We start from the raw sequence: 18,512 nt of genomic DNA, 5'->3' as shown, positions 1-18,512 counted from the left end.
TACAAACATACATACATATGTACATAAGTACATATGTTTTTAGCTTAAGGTGGTGCAAAAAAAAGTAAAGACGAATTTTTATATTAAAAATATACACCTGTTTTTTTTTTTTTTTTAAATAAAAAAATATATACAGGCGCTCAAAGTTTTCAAAGTTTTTTATATGGGAAAAAACAACATTTCGTAGAAATGGTATAGAATTTTTGAAAATCAAATTTTTTCGATCGTAAAACTCTGGTTCTCTTTAGGAGTCTTTCAATAATAATACCGAATTGTTTATTTATCCATTTTTTAATACCAACGATTTTTACTGGTCCCCCCATTGCATTTTTCGGGGTTTTTTGCAGACCTAGAAATTATAGTTACTATGAAAAAATGGTTGAATAAACAATTGGGTGTTATTACTGTGACAGACAGAAACAGAGTTTTCGGATCGCGAATTATTTATTTTTAAGAATTCTATACCATTTCTACGAAAAGTTGTTTTTCCTCAAATAAAATACATGGAAAAGTTTTAGCACTTTGAGCGACCACTAACTATTTTTTTGATTTAAAAATAAAAAAAAAAACGGTGTAGGTTTTTTTTCGGTATGAAACAATCCTAGGGGGTGGGAGCATAAAAATTCCGACTTTGCTTTTTCACATGCATTTTTTGACCACCTTAGTGTAGCTACATCTTGCGAGGTTTTTCTACCTGCTTATGCACAATAATAATTCCCAATGGCCTGCCACTCATATAACTGCAACACAACCAATCAATTTCACTTATTCGACGTCAAGCAATATGCTCCTTTAAGTAGCTATGGGGTGGAGGGATGGTGGCCAAAGTAATTCATTTAGAAATAGTAGAAATTCTACCACTAGGTCTTATACATGTAATATATATTTTCATGCATCAATGCGCAATGCGATTACTACCAAATTTTCTTTACGGTGCTAGAGCCGAATCAAATTAAATTAAGCCTGCCTAATACGCTGGTTTTCATCATTCACGTACGGTAGCACAGCACAAACAAATGCAGATTGCTAGCAGGTGACTGAAGTGTAATATTTTCTCGCACTTAAAATTCTTATACCAGATCGGGGAAATTTAACCCCTCCCCCCAAAGCTGGGTAACATGCATTTTCATAATATTCAACTGTAAAACATGATGAGTAAGATACTTTATTTCCGATAATAATTCAATTTCCCTGAATATCGTGAAATATCATTGCCAGAATATTTAATGAATGGATGCTTTCGAAAATTTTAATTCATGGAAAAAGTGTGCCAAATTTCACTTGAGTTTGAAATTTTAGCTGTGTGCTAATCTTGAGGTATCATGTTATTTGGGTAGGCCTTCATCTAGAAGCGTTAAATTTTGAAGGACGCCCGACTCAGTGGGTAAATCTTGGAAATACATTCAGCGCCATCTGTGAACTAATCAATTTATACATTCCTCACAGTTTATCTGCAAGGTTTCCCCAGTTGTCATTTTGTGATTTGTTTTGTACTGTGGAACTTATTATTGAGAAACAATTCCTGTAAGGAAAGGACGCTGCAGTCTGTGATAGTAAGTATAGCATAGCTGATCATGGGTCTGATGGAAGTATAAATCCAGAGGATTCCTTTTAATAAAATATCCCACGTTTTGTCAAAGACTTGGTTATACTACCAAAATTCCGCAAATGCTTTAGAGGTCTTATTATCCGAGCTTCTCCCTTTAGTAAAGAGCAAAACGCTGGTTTTGGTTAAGTTAGCGGTGAACCCATTTCCACCACTCCAAGTGTCCAATTATAGCTCAGTCGAAAAATATGTCTGTTGGTTAGTCTGGTCTGCCTGAGACGAGTTTTAGGATGTTGCCAAAAAAAAGAAGCTCGAAAATACTATCACAAAATAAGCGAACAATCGAAAGATTTCATGAACTTGCAGAGTCGAAAATGGAATCTTGGTCCAGAGTACACAACACTCAACTCGACTCCGATGAGATGAGGACGGCAATATGCAGCATAAGAAGCACTAGCTGGTAAGACTCAAGTATCAGCTGCTAAGGGAATTTCCACTCCTACTCCGCTACACCTGGACAGAAAATGCTGGAGTGATCTCGCAGACGTAGGGTTACAATAAGCCATGGGACGGGGACAAGGCGGCAACTCTCCGCAATATGCTCGTTGATTGAACGGTGTATTGAGCAGCATCGACACCCCACCTTACCACTGTCCTCACCCTTAAAGCTCATTCACATACAACTTTCTTCGCTTTGCTTGATAGTTCTTTGCTTTGACATATAAGATCAAACAGGTGGCAACACCTTTTCCTTGCTGAGACGAATACGTAGGTATGCGATTTTCACAATCGGATGTACGATCTCGACATCTATAGATTGGCAGCGCGCGCGCCGGCATTTACCAGTTCGCAGCGAATTTGTAGTATGGATAATAGTTTTGTCCGCAGCAGATATGGGGACGACCCACTGTGCGTCATTACTTCTGCTCATAAGTCGTTGCTAGGAAGATACTTCCATCAGCCAACAATCACTGTCAAATTGACGTCAAAATCGTGTCCTGGAAATCTTAGTTAGAGTCACGGGAAGTATTCCATTTAAAGATTACATTATTATTCCCTTTTTCGTAAGTACGAAAAACTTACTGAATAGAAGGTAAGGAGAAAATAACTAACAATTCTTCTTTCAACCAAAAATCGCTTTCAGCTTGAGCTGAAGTATGAAGTACATACATATGTATGTATATAACTATATATTTTTTTAATTTTATTAAGTACTCCTCAAACAGCGATTATTTTTCTTCTTTTAATTAATATACCAACAATCAGCCAATAAGGTTTTATACTTTTGACTAACGCTGGGCCTGAGCCTTGCCTCCACTTCTTTTCGGCTTTCCTTCTCGTTCTCCACCACATTATTTCATCGAAATTCTCACCAACCACACCATCAAAATCTCCACAATTGTCCAGCTAATATAATTCTGCAATTCAATCCTTTTTTTATTGTTGCTCTTTCGCGTAACTTTCTATTGCGCCAAAAACTTTGTCTTCTGTTTTTGCACACACCCAGCCAAAGCGCGCCCTTCACGCTCATTAGTCGTCATTTTGTGGTGAGCAAATTTCCAGTAATTGATTACTTTTCGTGCCTTTAATTGTTTGAACTTAAAATGTGAGTTTAGTTGATGCCACAAGCGAGCTGCGTTTTATGGCTGCTTGGCGTCTTTTGTTGCTACGTGCGGTATTTAATGTCAGCCTCTGTTGCCTTCTTTACGGAGTTTCTCTTTTATTTCTGTTGTCCTTACTTTCTCAGCCATCTGATTCCAACACCTTCGGTCATTAGTCGAGACGCTCCAGCTTTTTATTGCACATAAGCCGCCCACAAAGTCGTCTTAATGCTGCGTGTTCTCGTAAAAGCACGTAAATAGTTGACCATTTGTTTTTTTATTCTTCTATTACCCATGTCGCATTACTGCTCTGCTACTTGTTTTCTGGTATTTACCCTTGATTGCCATTTACTCTGCGAGGTTTCACAGTTCTCCCGTTTTGTATTTGCCTACTTTGGTTTTGTAAGCTGAACATTTGTTGTGCGCAGCGATTACGAACGTCATCCAATATTCAATGTTTGCACTGTCATAAGGGCATCAGTTAGCATTAACTAGGCAGCACTCTGTGGGAACTCTAATTCCTAGGATTTTGCGTATCTTATCAGAAGTGAAAAATTCCTCAGGCTGGCGATTAATGGAAAGAAACACTAAACCAACCGTTGAAAAAAGCAGCCGAGCAGGAATTGCTTGCTAAGTTTGAAATTGTGCTTCCAAGAAGGGGATATGAGTTCTCGCTATATGCGAAAGCATCCCGGAGTCCGGAGTGCAATGTTCTGAAAAGTCAAAAGATTTGTCCAATGCGAAAAAATTTGTGCAGCATAGCTTAGAACCGGTCAGCCAGCGCTTTATTGCGTATCCTAAGTGGCTGGACGGTCTGTATTTTGTTTAAATTTCACATTTGCGCGGAGAGTATAGCATCTTCACTAATTTGATATTCAATTCACTCGTCGTCTGAGTAGGGATGCAAACGATGTATCGATGTTTTAGAAACATCGATAATATCGGTTCAATTTTCGATGTTTGCCATCGATGTTTACAATTTGCTAACATCGCGAAATTGACGATACATCGATGGAAGTTTTACCGATGTTTTAAACATCGACTTTAAGGAGACTCTCCGACTTTCTTTCGGTATGTTTGACTGACCTTAAATTTATTATCCATTCAGAATTATTTTGTTATTTATGGCCTTATGACAATTATATTCAACAATTTTATTGAGCTTGAGGCCGTTTATTATGAAAAATGTTATTGAAAATCAACGATAATTTACAAAAGGTAGGAGTTATAGCTGCTATTTCGGATACCACCACATCACCTCAGTGACCGTGCTTGAAGAAGTCTGATTAGTAGATGTGGTGATCTCCCAAATAGCAGCTATAATTTCTTAACTTTGTAAATTATTGTTGCTTTTCCACAACATTTTTCATAAAAAACGGCCCCAAGCTCAACAAACTTGTTGGATTCATTCTGAATGCTAATAACCTAGCCGTTAAAAGGAACCAAACACCCCTTAGAATTTCAACAAAATCAGGCCCGAACGACCTTACGACGATATGCATTTTGATTCTAATAATAGAAAGGGTATAGAAAGGATAATAAAATACAGGAAAATACATTCATAATTATTAAAGTATTCAATATTGCTTTAAATTTAACAAGAAATTAACAAATTGCAAAACATCGAAAACCATCGATATATCGATGTTTCTTAAGCGATGTATTTTGGCCTCGATGTTCTTTTCTCCGATGCATCGAAACATCAATGTATCGATGTTACTGCTCAAAATTTGCATCCCTACGTCTGAGAGTGAATTCTCAGTCATGACTCTCCAGTTTAAAGTTTACCACCCCGCCCTAGAGCTGGGTCAATAAACTCTTACCTTCCACTTAGAGGTTACAAATGTGGGTTTGGTGCCATTGTTCATATATTTAGGCCCACAATAAAAAAAAAAATATACTACAAAAGCGTATTCGCCTTTGAATTGAATTTATGCTGCCCGAGGTTTTGCTCATTGCATTAGCATAGCAACAATATATCAAACCTATACTCCGGCAGTGGCAGCATTCCACAAAACTAGCCACCTTCCATGGGGGTATTGGAAATATAGATTTATGTAATAAATACGTAGAAACAAAATCCTTCCATCAATTTTTGCACCTAAAGTTCAGCTTTTTAGCAACCAGATCCTAACAGCACAATTATACAAATTTTTTCAGCGTAAAGTGGGAGTACAGTATAAGAAAAGCCTACAGTCTGACCAAGTTTGCGGCAAAACGAATGTTGACCTCACGTATACATCAACGCCATTCAGTCTACACACGCGTTGTCTAAACATCCAGGGCTCTTGTATGACTGTCATATGGGCTTCTCATACGGTATGTTCAGCCGTCCACAATTAGAATGCTGCAAGTTTACTTGGGTTACCGGTAACGCGAAACTTTTGAACCCCCGATGAACAGATGAGGTTTGCTTCTGATAGAAGACGCATTTGGGGTCCATGCTCTGCAAGGCAGTCAGCCCTTTCGTTGCCTTCAAACCTGTCAATATCCATAACCCACCCCAACGTTACGCTATTGCGAGCTCCTCGTTAGTCCAAAAGAGTTTTACAGACGTCCAGAAGTCATTTAAACGAGTCTAAGGCCTTTATCACTGCCTCATTACCCGAAATAATATTTATTCTGGCCCATTTGTTCTTCTACATTCGCGAACACAGTCTTTGATTACGAAGACGTCCGTCTGGCATATTTGCAGACTTTTCTGAAATCTTGCTCAAAGTACGCCTGCCCCTGTACTCCCTTTGTCTATCTTCAAACCGTCGGTATACCCCTTTGTCAATCATTGTTATTATCGCTTGACAGGAGTTCCTTTCAGGAATTCTGACCTTAAAGCATGATGTCCATGAGCTTGATAGTGGAATCAACCAGGATAGGCTTGTGAACCCTCAAATTACCCCCGAAGATCTCCACTTTTCACGCTGATCATGTTGAGCAGCCATAGGGCGTTCCAGCAGGCCTTTTTTAATCAGAATATACAAAGGAGGAATGCCTTTAATGACACCAAGAGCATTCGTTGGACAGTAGGGTGGTTCAAGATCTTATAGTAAAAACCCAAGTTGAATGTTAAGGCCAAGGGACCCCCCAATTCTTTTAGATTTGATAAAAGAAGTGAGGAGCCAAAATTTCAGAGTCATAGGTCATTTGGAAGGCAGTGCTCAATGCTGTTTAAAATCTGAAAACTTGAATTTTTCTAAAATTTCTGAAAAAATGATTAGACATATTAGGATACAAGAGCCTTAATATATATGCAATCTTTATATTTTTCCTTTGGAAGTGGACGGCTTCTGTAGGCTTTCTAAAACGACCTTCTTTGTTGGTTCAGTCGGAACTTGTTTTCGGTTAGCCTCTACAATCTGCAGCAACAGCTGTTTTTCCTCCTCATAATTTGTTATGAGTTTGATAAAATCTTGAATTAGTTTAACGCCTCTTTCGGCGATGTCATTGACCACTTTGATTTTATTAATTGTATTTCTTGCCAATTTAAACTCTGGCTTCTGTTCCCATTCACTTGGGTGTTTGTCCAATAAGCTTTGCTTAATGTTTAGCTTAGTAAACAACAACATTGTTCTACTATTAGCAAAATCTGCCAATTCACATTCATCACTTAGTAAATTGGCATTTCCTCTAATCATCCTCTCCGGTGCAGGGAGAGACATCTTACTCACAATGCTTACTTTGTTTTCATGGCTCACTTTTGTGGAAAAAAGTGATAATCCGACCAGTTCATCGCATAGGTACCACAAATGTGACTGGAAATTTTTTTTGATGGTTTTAGCTATCTCTTCATCAATTGCGCAGTATTTCCCAGCCTCTTTCCAAAACATTAGGTCATTGAAAGCTGCATTGGTGCTGATTGGAGTCTCTACCCAGTTTTTCACGTACAGAAGTGCTCCAAAACGGATAGATCTATCCAAATTTTCTTTCTCCTTCTTTGTGAGATGATGAAGTCCTTGATTTTGGAAAAGGTGCAATTTATATGCATAAATAAGCTTAGCCATCCATCGAGCGTGATGTATTGGCCCAGGTGCTCTCCAGTGCATTTTTTCTATTGGTTGCCCCAACACCAACAGCGTCAGTTCAATAAGTTCGAGGTAGTCATCTCGAGGATGATCTTTCTTACTTAGATGATAAAGCAAGGACTCGATGGCACTATTTCTTAACTCAGCTTCTCCAGGAGAAAAAATTAATGGTGTGTGGTCTGATCGATCAACTTCATTCCATGATTCCTTCAACCTTTTAAATATGGGAATTTCAGGAGAGCTTGAAGGTCCCAAACATAATGTAAATACCTTACTCAAAATTGTTTCCATTATGTGATGGCGACATGGCAACCATTGTTCAGCTGTTTTTCAATGAAATTGCATGCACCATTCTTCATTCCGGTGTTGAGGCTTGTTGTGTCAAAGCCCATACCAATGACTTTATCATCGAGATGCCATGTCTTAAGAGTTTTAACTACTGCATCTCCAGTTTTCGTACCTGTTGCACTAGCCAATTTTGGCACCCCCAGCAGTTTCTCATATCCATCACCATAGGAAACTAGCACTGGTAGTCTGTCTACTTTTTGTGAACCTAAAATGTCAGGCAAGATTTTGCTGTCCCAATGAACAATAATTGGTTCTTTTATGTCTTCTAAGTTTGCCATCATCTCTGTCGAAAAATTCTGCCTTGCTGCTTCTCGTTTTCTTTTTATCGAACTTCTTGAAAGCGGCAATGCTGCGGGATCATGGTCAAGTGCGGCGGCAATAGGAATGATAAGCCTTACAGCTTCACTATCGGACACTTTATTCCTGTCTAAAGCCCCTGCCACATTCATGTCAAAAAAGCTCTTCTTAGCCTTTGGTTCAGAAACATCTTCGTTCTTGCCACCTAAAACTTTTTCAAATTTTTTTTTGGAATAAGGCTGATATAATTTCTGAATTGCTTTCACTTAAACTATCATATAAGCCAGCATCGGGTATATTAATGGAAGAAGTAGTGGATTTTGCAGCAGACCCTTTTCTCTTCTCTTCTTTTTCAAATCTTTCTAGTGATCTTTCTTGCTTTCTAATATACTCTTTGTCTTGAGATGAAATGATCATTTTTCTGTCAGTTCTTTTTATGAGAATTAGAGCATCTGAATGGGCAATGTCAAAAAGCTTTTTTATTTTGTCTACAAATGATTGTTCGTTTGTTCTTTGTTTTTCCGTTCTTCTGCCTTTATTTTTCTTTAAAAGTAGCCACTGTGAATGCACACTTTCAAGTTTTTCAATCGAATCCTTGGTATATTTAGTCGGGATAAGGGCTTTGCTCCAAACTTCATTCAATTCTTCAATTGTACTATGACTGGCGTTCCTGACAGATTTTATTCCACTTAAGAAAAAATGAAATCTTAACAAAACTTCTTTTGTTGTAGGAAGTTGGTTCTTCTTTGTTAAAGCTTCTAGGTCCTGAACACCGATTAAGTAAACACTGTCTGCCTGACGCGTCTTAAGCGCACTCATTTTGATTGAAGTATAGTTTAAATCTGGAATAAAAAAGGGGTTGATAACATGATTAATATCAAATTTATTGAAGACCAGACATTTTTTAACTTCTGAATCCTTAAAAACAAACAAATAAAATTTTACAGAATTTATGAAAACTAAACCTTGTTGAGCACTGCTTTCTATATGCTTTACAGAGCTAAAATTTTGCATAGATTAATCTTTCGTTATATGTAACAAAATTGGAGGGTCCCTTGGTCTCTAAAATAAACTTTGGTTTTTTGGACCACCCTATTGGACAGGTGTGCTTAGCTGCTGTGATGGCCACTCATACAAGTCGGAGCAGCTTGTTTAAGGTTACTTACTTAGCTTTTGGCCACCAGTCAAGTGTCGCATATGTAGCAACGGGTTTTGCGACCGTTTTGAAAGACCCCCAAGCCTTACCATGAAGTGTCTGACAGGCCTTGTAGCATTATTGGTAACATTCGAGAGAGTTAAAATTGAGGCCTTTTTCAGAGAGAGAGTATTCGCCTCTTCTCAGAACTCAATTTCTGTCCCTGCCAAGGTGGGTGTAGCCAAGTTAACTTTTCTTCTTTTGGTAAATGGGGCAGTGGTGGACTTCAGTGGGTTTATTGGCAGGCCCTTTTCGGCAAATCATACTTCAGTGTATGTGTATAAATACCAGAGGTCGAAAATATCCCTCAACACTTTGAAAGTATCCCAAAATAACCGTCCCTATTTAAGAAAAAAAATAACCCACAAAACAGAACAGGTGGTTTATTTTGTGTAGATGTGTGCTCCTCTCAGTGGGAAAGGGTTATTTGCATATCTTTTTCCCTTGCTGTTGGACACGGACACTTATCGCTGGGTACCGCAAAAGTGCGTAGAAACATATCAAATTTGCTGTTGATAGAGATATAGAGAGATATAAGCAACGTCAACGTCGTAGTCATGCGGTGGCAGGGTTTTAAAATCCGCAATCAATTAAGAAATATATTTGATTTGTGATTTGGTTTATTGACCAAAGCAAAATAAAATTTACATATTTGTGATTTGATTTGTCAACCAAATAAGAAATAAAAATTGTTGATTTGATTTGTAGAGCGAATCAATTTGATTTGTAATTTTTCAACTAAATAATACTTTTGTGATGCAACGCAAATAAGATATTCAAGTATATTCCAACTTCCAGTTCTACGAAAATCTTCGGGGCCCTCGGGACTAAGCCGCGGTTTTCCAGACTTCTTCGGGATTATCGGAATCTTCTGGACCACTTCGGGATTTTTGGACTATTTCGAGATGGAAATGAATTAAATCGATTCATGATATCGATTCTTTCTTAAATATCGAACATTAATAGTTCCCAGGTTGAGTCTCTCTGACTATATCATTTTCTTTATAATTACCTTTATTTTAATCTTCCTTCCTTTATCTTCATCTTACTTAATCTTTATAATCTTTATGTTTATCATTTTCTACATCTACATATTCCCGTTCACCTTTGCCCTTATATTAGTAAAATTTTTAAATTTATCTTGATCTTAACTTTTTCATTTATCTTTACGCATCTTTGTTTTTGTTTTTATTTTTTCCTTTGCCTTTATTCTTTTCTTTATCAATAAAATAAAATAGCTTATTTTCGGTGTATCATATTAAGAATGTGCACGCTCTCTTCTTTGTCATAAATGTTCGCACATGTATGTGTACGTATATGTCGTGTAAATAAATGTCTAACGCTTTGCTTCCACTTATTACGCCCACTTATATTTTTCAGTCCTACAATAACCCACAAATTAAGACACTTAAAAATAAAAGTCCCTGCCAAAGTATTTTTGATGGATATATATTGTATAGTGGCAATAATAAAGGTATACCTTCGTACTTACGGAACAGGCATATTTACATGTTTGCGGTCGCCGTTATACGAACGCCCTGATGAAATATTTTGCTAAAATGCTTTGGAGGGAAAACAACTGTGCTCGCTTGGATGAAAGTTGAACAATTGTGTGATGGTTGGGACCCTACCAGAATTCATGACCGTGCCGCAAGTACCACCCATGTGCGTACAATCCAGAAGTTCATCCATAACAATGTTTGACAATTTAAAGTTGTTCTCATGAGGCGATTTTCCAGGCAATTTTAGAGGCGATTAGTCAAAATTTGGCTACACCCCAACTTCATTGGAAGCGGTTAGTTGAAAGGCCGTTCACACCAGATGATTGTTGCTTTCAACTTAAAGTTACCTATAAAATCGCCTCATGTAAACACCGTATTTATCCCAACAGCCAGTGTAGCACAGCTGTCAGGGTGGTCGGTTCTTCTAATTATCCAACTGCCACAATTCCTTTCGGCTTCCACCAGAGTAATATTTAGTCAGCTCAGTACTACTAAACTGGAGAACTTATGAAAGAGTGACCTAAAAATGTAGTTAGCGATTTTTTCCGCCAACAGTCCTGGAATATCTTTCAAAACACTTAGCAAAAACTAAATTTGTTAGTGATATTTGTATACAGCTTTATTATTTTTACTTTACATACTTTTTATCAAATGCGTAAAAACAACAACTACAAATATTGAGCTCATTTCGATGTGCATATGCATATGTACGGATGTAAGTGCTATAAGAGCAGTCATCCTCAACGTCTTCCAATTATTCCACCAACTGTAGACCAACAACCGCCATTCAAGATATTAACTACATTATTCACTACATCATTTAAGAGGTCTTCGACCTGTGGTCTGCATTCAGCGGAACTGAACAAGGCTGTAAGTAGATGGACTTATGAAAAAGCTATTTAAATGTAAATGGACAGTGGACACAGTACCTGCTGCCAGGAGTAGAAAGCCTATTAATTTGACGAACAGCGACATCTTTACGCTTTAATATTTGCGAGTACAGTTACTTCCATAGTTTGCTGCTAATCACTTCTATATTTATACTACTCAAGCACAAGCATCTATTTCGTTAAGGAAATAAGTATTTTAGGACGTTTGAAAGACAGAGATTTTTTTGTTTACAGTAAACATAAATATGCTTGTAAAAATTTGATTTGTTCAAATAAATTTAAGTGAAAGATATGCAATTTTAAGTAAAACCAATTGCTTAGTTTTTATGCATATGGCCCATTGTTAAACAAATTTCATGATGCTCGTAAACTCAATCACTTGGCATCACCGCCAATGGAAAACGATGTGTAAAGATAGTTGGGGTATGAACTCATTTTTGTTGACGTCATACTATGGTGTGAAGTTGAACGATATAGCCGTAATTGCTCATTGAACAGGAAATTATTACACAATGGCATACGTAGACAACTCCATATTCCAGCAACCGATGAAACGCGCTCGTCATAATGCAATTCAAAATAGAAGTTTTCGATTTAAAAGCGTCAACCTTCGCTAGCTAGAAAATATGAATATAATTAACATTATTTATCGTACGTTGACTTTAGCGGCATTTATTTTATGCTGCAGTACAAAATTGCCAGCATGAAACGTGGTGTTTGAAAATTTAGGTTGAAATGTGGTTAATTGACATGTGGCTTTGGTTTTGTATAGTTAGTCCCTATTAGCCTATTTTTGGAAATGGAAATTCGTAGTTATGAACTTATGTGTACAGTAATTCAGGAAAATTAATTAACAAAACTCTTTGATTTCGATCAGTGTACCAGAAACTTAAAATATATTCATTCAAAATGCATGCTTTTTGTACTCCTTCAAGACAACTCTAGAGGACAAAACCCTCACAGTAAAGGATACCAAGTATTTACGTCTCATAGTGGATAGGAAACTAAATTGGGGGCCCAACATTGCAGATAGAGTGCGCAAAGCAACAGTGGTACTATATTTCTGCAGAAGGGCAATAGGAAAAATATGCAGGACGGAACCCTAAATAATACACTGGCTATACACAGCGGTAGTTAGGTCAATTCTCTATCACGGTTTAGAGGTATGGTGGGACAACCCTGGGAAAGGGGTAAACTTAAAAAAAAATGTATAAACTCTAAAGGCTTGCGTCCACACTCATAACTGGTGCGATGAGCACAACACCTTCTAAGGCACTGTATGCTCTACTCAATTTCCTTCCGGCACACCTTCACGCTAAACAGGTTGGGAGCGGTGTGGCAATACGAAAGAACAAGCGAAATAAGTGGTCAAATGGCAGTTTTGTTCACGGTATAATACTAACGGAGTTGCCGAAACCAACACTCGCTATAGCGTTTACGACCCTCCTACCCCAAGAGAATATTGGAAACAAGACGCTGTAAGGAGTGGAGAGTCCATCCATGTAAACACATGTATGTCTATAAGCGCGGGGGCAGGGTTGGTGGAGGTCAGACGCAAAAGAAATTAGATTTTTAAACACATTTTCGATTTATAAAACATACCTTATTTTTTTTATGAATAAGTGGGTTAGCTAATATTTTTTCGAAGCTGTTTAGTCTTGGAAATTTAATTTATAATCTTATATAGCTAGGTTCTACCTAAAGTGCACTTTCTCAAAGGTGACTTAATTGAGTATTTATCTTATCTTATCAATTTAACTGAATACAATTTTTCAAATAGCTGGCAGCCCGCCACAAAAATATGTATTGTAATATTTCATTTATTTTATCAATTTAAAATCATAAAAAAAAATTTGCCAGTAATCTTTCCTAAAGCTCTTCAGTTTGATGCCCATTTTGCAATATTTAATTTATCCTATCAATTAAACCAAATTAAAATTTTCAAACCGGTGGCTACCTCCTCCGAAAATATTTTATATGTAAGCCTTCTTAAATCTCTTTATTTTAACGGTCATATACGCGATGACATGTGCATCGAATAATGCAATCTTATTTGTCAACAAACAAGCAGAAATCAAAAACTTTGTACAGAGTAAAAAAGTGATATTTCTTTCCATACATATAACACTGTGTGGAATGAAACAAATTTTATAAAGAAATAAAGTCGCACCAATTTTTATATTTTTATTTAATTTTTTTTTATATTTCATATCGCCCATTATGATATTTAAAAAGTAGAATATTTTTTTTTGAATCTCAGGTCCGTTGGACTCGTACACCTCCAGAAAGTTCGGTTTTTCGTAATTTACTCGAAATTTAGGAGTTATACGAGTCAAACGCACCTCAGATTCGGATTCAGTGGGTCGAAATACATGTCGTTAGGTGGGTCTGGCTAAAATCACAAGCATCCAAGATAACTCCTAGATCTGAAGAGAAGTACCAGAGATACTATAAGTCGTGTATGAGTAGTAAGAATTTCATTTTAATGATAGTAGGAGCTCAAAGCTTCTCGTATGTGGAACATATTACATTAACCGTAATGATCACAGACGTCAATACCAATGATCTGGATATATATTTACTCTATTTTCACAGCCACGTCAAGCTTTTCAGGTTTTCAACGCTCTATTCCGCTAAAAGTTAAGGCTTCATCGTCGAAAGCCACAACGCCTGAAGAGCTTCTTATGGAGTTCTACTATAAATTCTCCATAAGCGTATGTATGTGTATTTATAAAATTCTTATTAATAAATAACTTTTCCGTAATCAAGATACAAAAATTCCAGCTGACGGAAGCGCTGCAACGTGCCTAAATATACAAGATTCACCAAATAATACGTCACACGCCTTAGTCAGCCAAATCAACTGACTGTCCTCAATCCATCCAGTGTCTGTGCATCCATTCGACTGACTGATGTACTGTAATGACATCACGTACGTAACTAATTTTACCACAATGCCACCAAAAAAAAAAATAATAATAATAATAAAAAAGTCAACGTGCGCGCGTGTGCTCACTAATACATACATTAATACATATGTGAAGCCGCAACAAAATGGGTTTCCCTATGGACAGCATAAAAACCCCAAAAATCAATGTGTCTGACCGCTTTTGTTGTCTGCGAAATTTTATTATTCAGCCCCAACGCGGCGGCATAGCCATACACATTCACAATTCATACACATTCACAAAACTCTATAAATTTGTGTGGTTAGCAATATTCGCGACGGTCCTTCGATGGACAACAGCACAACGTTTGCCTGCCAAGAGAATAGGTGTATCCTTTTTGTTGTTGCTTTGCTGTTATGCGCTTGTCACTGGTTGTCAATTTCAATTTTGACATTTATTAGTCTGATACACTCGAATACACTTTAATCCATATGTATGGAGGGCGTGTACTTACTTCCAAATAAATATGTAAAGACATTATACTTACAATGGATTCATAGCCACAATACCACAATTCGCTCAATCATTATTGGTTGTCATTCACTGGATTTATTCATCGTAATCATTCATTTTTTTCATTTCAATTATTCATGCAAACAATTATGTCCGATTCGTGGATATTTACAGGCAACTTATATAGGCTTATCATGGAGTTATCGTTGAAAATAGGAGGAGTACTCAGAAAGTTTTTTGGTAGGAAAGTAACAAAGGCTCATTCGATTCGCCCCGTCTTTGGATAGAACCGAGTTGCAGGAGACGTTAAATGTCTCTACTTGCCGAGATTTATATATACAAAGAATATCCTATGAGATCTGGGTCATTTCCATCAAGATCTTTCCCATCCCATATATGCCGATTCTGCAGCTTGTATGAATATAAATATAGATCAATAATAGATAGCAACTAAAAACAAGGGTAGGCAAGGAAGTCTGCTCTATGGTATCGTCAGAGTTTCTCGTATAACGCAGAACCCATGTGACAGTGAGTGGCTTTATATCTTGTAGCATAAAGTGAATAAGTCAAAGTTAGGTAGGTATTATCTAAATTTTATGACTATCGGTCGATTGGGGCTAATTGGCACAAAACTGCGCTCTTAAAAACCCGCGTAGTATGAGGTCTAGTGGTATGAAATAGGCCAATCTTGGTGGTCAATTCACGAGTGATATAATCACCGTCTGGCAGTTAGCGCATCCTGTGGGAAACGCATGTCGTCTACGCATATATCGCTCAATTTGCTCCAAAAGAAATCGGTTAGCATTGCCCCGTAGCGTTTTCCGTTGAGAGGGATGGCCAATGACCTCGCCATCCGAAAATTGCAGCAAAAATTAACTTTTTATAGCTGCATTTTTACCAAACCGGTCATCTATATCCACAGAACTTTTCAAAAAATTACTCAGAATCTCGAGCAGCATAAGGCTGGCTAAATTATTTACTCTCTGGTTTATCAAACCTTGAATTTAACTTACCCACGAATAGAAGGTTAGTTTGATCAGAACCATTTCTGCAAGTTCTTCTTTTTGATAGGACTGTTTTTAGAGTATCTACATATACAATCTGTCTTGTTTGGAGATTATTACATTCTTGTAGAAATTAAAAAAATATATATATTATTCATCTACTTGTTTACTAGTACTGCTTCTACTTTATCGACAATGTATCGTCTTAGACCACATTTCGTTAGTTCACGCAAAAACTATGCGCATCTCCCCTTACTTGAGTTGCACTTAGACCGCCTTCAAACCACTTAACACTAAAGCCTATCCTTCAGTCTTTAAATCTCTTGATTGTAAAACTCGAACCTTGGTCGAGAAAGATTCTTTTAGTTTTAGCCGCCCATGCGGGTGTCCTTAGAATATTTGCAGACGCTAGTAGTGTAGGCAGGCAGTGTTTAGCTAACGCCCGGGCTTACTTATCTCTATACCAAGATCGGTTGGTAAAAGCAAACATCAGTTTTTGCTTACGAGGTATCTCCCAATAATTACTAAAAAGTAAGCTTAGAGGTCCCCGGAATACCAAACCTTAATATGGACGATGAAAATTTCAAGGCGAGGTCTGCCAAAACGTCGGTAAATGATGTGACTTCCACTACCGGCATGCATCGTGAATGCATAAGCTTTATCGCCAGCAGGTAAATCTGGAATACGAAAACTATTCACAGCTCCCCGGTTAACACCAAAGATTCTAGTTCAGCAACAATGGAAATATCGAGGCTGAAGCCCAGTGGTTGATGGCGAAATCGCAAGGTAAACGGAACAGCAAATTTTCCTACGGAATGAAGATTTCCAGAATCGTATACGAGGAACTTAAACTTCAGATCGAAAAATATCATAACTAAGAGGCAGGATGTGCAGATCAACAGCGAACTACAATCTCAGTTTGTTTTTACCATGAAATTGTGAATCAACATATGTATGTATGTATGCATATCTTTTGATGTTGTCAGTCCAAAATTTAATGGGGAAAACTCTTAAATAAGCGAAAATACTCGATCCAAATCGGAAGGCTTGAAGGAGTGAAAAATATAAACAACATTTCAAGACTCTCGAATCCTTCTTCTTCATCTAGTCATAGAACCCGGGAAGGATATCTAAGATGATTTGCTGTATATATGTAAATACGCCTTAACTATAGAACTTGTCGAATTTCCAGGCAGACTTGGCCTAAATGGGATCGGAAGCGGTCATGAAGTGTATACTCTCTCTCTAGAAGAAAGCATATCCCATATGGGTGGCTCTAACCGGGCACTGTATAACTGATAAGCATGCAGAAAGGCACGGCTTGCCTTTCCGAAGATGTTGCAGAAGCTGTGAGGACTACGGAGAGGAGAAAAATGTCTTACATCTGCATTGTAAATTCTCTACACTGCATGGAAGCAGGAGGCGGCATCTAGGTTCACCGTTTTTGGCCAACCTTAGGTAGTTTTTGAATACCGACACAAGATACCTGATTGCGTATGATTTTCGAGATCAGTGACAAGAAGTGGTTCAACATGGAGGATAATTTAACGGCATCAAACTGTGGTAACACAACGAGACTTCTATGTATGGCCTAAGTGTGCCGCTGAAGGCAAGAAATTAGTATTGGCCTATCTACCTACCTACATATTCCAGACATCAATTCAAAATTTTTCAAGTGTCTAGGTCTTTCCAAAGAGGAGCTTCAACATATTCTAACTCCCAAATCGTCTGCAGTCTCATCTGCCTGCTAGACAGTTTAAATCTGCGGCCTTTCTGAATCCTTTAATTGTGAAGCTGTCATTAATAAGCGAAATTTTCAACCATTTTTAGAGCTGGCTACGAGCCAAGCCAAGAAGAGTCTGGACAGAGCTGATTCTGATAAAATGGCATGATTTTAGATTCCCGGGCAGACCCTAGTACTCGGTATTAAAGTGATCTAAATCCATTTTCTGGCCACTACAGACAACTCTAAGCGAATAGAATAGCTGAGGTATAGAATACAGCTCACAAACCTTAACTCAGACTCCAATTCCAAGGCGAAATTGATTTATTTATCGAAAAATAGCAAATTCGTAACCCACATCTTTGCCTTTCCTCTTCGCTGGGAACTTTGAAGTCATTAATTTTTTAGCTTATATTTAATCAGAGTGTCAACTTTTTTGTGGAAAAAATTTCCGTGCTACCGCGCAAACCTTTTAAAGTGAACTCTCAAATTTGACGTAGGAAAATTTTTGGGTTATTTAAGATCTCAATAGCTTTTTAAAGTGTTCAATAACCGGCTACCTCGTAATGTTGTTATGCGCTTGCTACTCAGAGCGTAACCTATCCCATTTAAATGTTTGTTTTTAAGATTTCCCCAGTTCAATTTTATTTTCAAGCATTTGATGCCATTTTTTACAACACTTTCCGGTAAAGTGCCCTGACAGGTTTATTTATTTATTTATCAAGAATAGTCCGCCTTTTTTGTTCGTGCTACGCCATTCAATTGCTGCTCTCTTTGGGTCTATTTATTTTAGTTGTCGTAGTTGACGCCGTCTGCGGCAGAAAGTTTTGCAACGTTGACATGTTTACATCCCTTCGTTCGCATGCACCTTCGTCAGCGCTAGTTTTTAGCAGCGCATCAAGCGCGCATCCACCCGCACTATCTTTAACTTTGCCACGTAGTCGGCGATGCCTTTCGCAATTTGAGCTGATTTTTCTTTACCTTTC

The sequence above is a fragment of the Rhagoletis pomonella genome, unplaced genomic scaffold (assembly GCF_013731165.1).
Source record: "Rhagoletis pomonella isolate Grant_MI unplaced genomic scaffold, Rhpom_1.0 Rhpom_scaffold_00013, whole genome shotgun sequence".
In the NCBI taxonomy this organism is placed as follows: Eukaryota; Metazoa; Arthropoda; class Insecta; order Diptera; family Tephritidae; genus Rhagoletis; species Rhagoletis pomonella.
The sequence above is the reverse complement of the archived record's forward strand: the minus strand, read 5'-3'. Positions refer to the sequence as shown.